Below are 3,851 nucleotides of genomic sequence, written 5' to 3'. Positions count from 1 at the left end.
TGGTTTAAGTGATTGGGGTGGTCTTTGTAAAAACAGCGGTTGAATGAAAAGTCGGTTTATCAATCTTTAGGCTATCCATTTGTCGTGCTTGTTGAGTCTTGAAAACGTTCATTAATTTTGAAAACCCGCGCAGCCTAACACTAGCAGTTTCGTCATACTATAAATATAATCAGAAAATAAAACCATAGCGGAAAAAATAAATTTAAATAGCAGCCTTATTACAACTTAAAACCCAAAATTAAATCAGAATATAAAAATAATAAAAATAAACTAACTTAGAAAACCAACTTTGAGATGATGTGGCCACTCAAATCCTCACGACTCCAAGCCCGCTATGGTTGGGGATTTCCTACAGAGATGAAAATAATGGGTGAGTTCGGTAAACTCAGTGTGTAACATAACACAACCATAGCCCAAAACAGATCAAACCTCAGAGTCAGACTTATCTGGGCCTTGGCCCAGTACAGAAATTAGAATGAAACCCATAGGTCCATAGCAGATATAGAGCAAATATATCATGAATACAGAAATCCACACCCAGAGCCATCCATAACATCCCCGTACCAGCCTTACACCATGTGGAGAGACTACTCGACCCACCCAACCGCTACACACCACAGAAATTGCAGCGAGGCTGCCTGATATTGTGACGAAGTCACCAGATACAGATATTGTGGCTAGGCCACCAGAACAGATATATATATATAAGTGGTGAAGCCACCAGATTACAGCAAGGCTGCCAGATATTGTGACGAAGTAACCAGAATAGATATATGTGGCGAGGGCACCAGATTGCAACGAGGCTACCAGAATGTTTCCTCCATCAATATAAACTCATGTCCCATGCAACAAAAATAATATGTCATGGCATACGAATACAAAAACAGAACATCATGCTTTTCAGAAAAAAATAACCCTAGGTTTAAAATCGTAATTTTGCATGCGTAAGGGTATTTCAGTAATTATTACCTATTGCTAAGGTTTCATGCTTATTCTAAAGTTTACCAAGTAATTAGAAGTACTTACCTCGTCTTTTTACCAAAGTGGGCCCGTTGGCCCATTGGCCCGTTTTTTGCCCATTAAGCCTAAAAATATCGTTATGCACGAAAATGCACACTCTGCACTCTAATCATCCAAATGCACCATATTCATTAACAACTGTCTCACGATCGCTCGTACGCTTGCGAGTTCACAAAATACCAACGTTTCGGTATTTCAGCTTTTACTGATTCAGTCTAAAGGAGGGTGTCGTTTACACACCTGGTTGATGACGATTGATGACGATATCTCCCACGCGATAATCCTACAATCAATCACTAACACATTAGACTTACGAATTAACGATAACTAACATAAATCCACTCCAACTAACCCAATCATCACACAAGTTAGTCATTTACGCACAAGGGGCAAAGCAGTTATTTTACCCTTCAGGGGTAAATCGGTAGTCCTACCCTATAGGGGTATTTTAAAAATTCTACAACTTATCCACTTGCGCCTACGAATCCATTGGGACTACATGGCCCATTTCAGCCCATCGTGGCAAGAAATAGCCATCCTACTGCTAGAGTAATGAGAAATACACACCTGTTAAGAGACTGCAGTTAATCCACGCTCCAAACACTCTTAGCTGACGCTCAACCCAAACGAGCACGTCACAAAGTGAAAGGGATCAGCCAAGAAGGGTATGCCTACTGTCCTCATGGTTTGCTCTATTTAAAGCCAGCTCTCCTCTACTCTTATGTTAGCTTCCTGATGTGGGATCCCTCTATCACCAGAGTTTAAAACCAACACCAACTCTTGCTGTCCTAATATAGCAAAATAATCAACCTTTGCGTGCCAAGGGATTTCAAACCAAAGTCCTCTCACATGCCAACTCACGCCACCACCACTAGGCCATCAACTCATTTGTGCCATAAATCCAACATATTAAACTTTAAAGCGCACCTACTTGCTTCCAGATTTATTGAAAAGAAAAACCAAAATATATTGCAAGAGCCAAGACTTGAACCTTGGACCCCTTGCTTCCTTTACAGTGTCACTTCCTTGTCCCCTAAGTGGCGCCACCTTGCCACTACACCACACTCCTTTTTGTGCCATCTTTTACCCCTTTACTCTTAAAAGCCCAAACGCCAATTGCATCACCTGTTCATAAAATTAAAATTCCAAGGACTACCACGGATTTAACTTAAGTTTGGGCCTTCCAAAGGCCCACTAACCTACTAAAATATATATTTTAACCAACCAAAACACACACAAATTTTAAAAATCACAGAAACATAGAAAACACGAAAAATGGGGCCTTACAAAACATAGCAAGTAATTTTTAAATATTTTTTTGACTCGGAATCGTGGTCCCAAAACCACCATTCCTACTAGTGTCAAAATCAGGCTGTGACAACTCTCCCCCTCTTAGGGATTTTCGTCCCCGAAAATCTTACCAGAAAATAGGTTAAGGATTTTCTTCCACACAGTAAATTTCAAAATTTTACATAGCTTCGGATTTCAAATCTCTTTAATCTCACAATTAAGATTTTGATCTGTCTTCTGCTATACGTCATATCAAGCTGAAACTGTTTTTAACTGTATTGAATTACTTTCTTTTTCTGCTCAATTCCTTAATGAAATAAATTCCATGGATCATCTTCTCACAAAGTTCACTCTCGAAACAATGGAGTTTGGTAATTGCAACCATACAATAGTCTTTCTTTATTGTTTTCAAACTTTTAAACACAATGTCAAATAAATATTTCAAGAATTTGAATTGCGTTTCTCGATTTTAATTCAATCTTATACTCACAGATTACTGTAATTTCTTTCTGAATCACAATATCAGTTTTAGATCTCAATCCAAAACAATGATGACTGGCACCAGGTGCAGACTTATCAATACAGGAACGGATCACTCAACTATTTTATCAAAAGAGAAAATCCATACGTATAGAGAGATTTCTTCAAGCATTTAATAATATTTCAGATCAATTTATCATTTTCAATGATAAGAATAATCCCGATTCAAAGTTCATCAAAATTCTATTTCATTCCTACTCAGATATCAACACATGCTGAACCAGTCCCGAACTTTTGTTAATAATAATTCAGATTAGTCTATCATTTTCAATGATAAGAATAATCACGATTCAAAGTTCATCAAAATTCTATTTCATTACTACTCAGATATCAACTCATGCTGAAACAGTCCCGAACAATGATGACTGGCACACAGGCATCTCAGTTAATATTAATTTGGTCAAATTGCTATTTAAGGACCTCTAATTAATAATCTAATGTAATTTCAAGCTTGCACTTCTAGAATACAATTTTTACAACTTATTCAATTTAGTCTCTAAAGTCAAATTGGACATCTTAGGCATAAAATTTTTTCATGAAAATTTCACACAAACATGCAATCATATCATAGATCATCAAATAATCATAAAATAATTATTTCTATTTTAGATTTGTGGTCTCGAAACCACTGTTCTGACTAGACCCTAATTTGAGATGTTACAATAGTCACAAGAAATTTGACATCAATCATATAGTATTGTCTCATGCATCATTAGATATAACTTATTCAAGTCATAAACTCATATGCTAACACAATCTCATAAAACCAACACATAATAAGTACTTATATAATTATCAAAACATCATTTTAAAATAGGCAAACTTAGACCATCACGACCCACTCCAACGGCTAGGTTACAAAACAACCATTACAAGCCATCATTGGCCAATTAAGCTTATACATGCCATTATACCAAAATGAGATTTCTAATTATACAAAAATGAGATTTCTAATTATACAAAAATGAGATAGTGGATAGTGTGATGACTACTTCGACTGA

This window comes from Gossypium arboreum, chromosome 1 (genome assembly GCF_025698485.1).
Source record: "Gossypium arboreum isolate Shixiya-1 chromosome 1, ASM2569848v2, whole genome shotgun sequence".
Classification (NCBI taxonomy): domain Eukaryota; kingdom Viridiplantae; phylum Streptophyta; class Magnoliopsida; order Malvales; family Malvaceae; genus Gossypium; species Gossypium arboreum.
The sequence above is the reverse complement of the archived record's forward strand: the minus strand, read 5'-3'. Positions refer to the sequence as shown.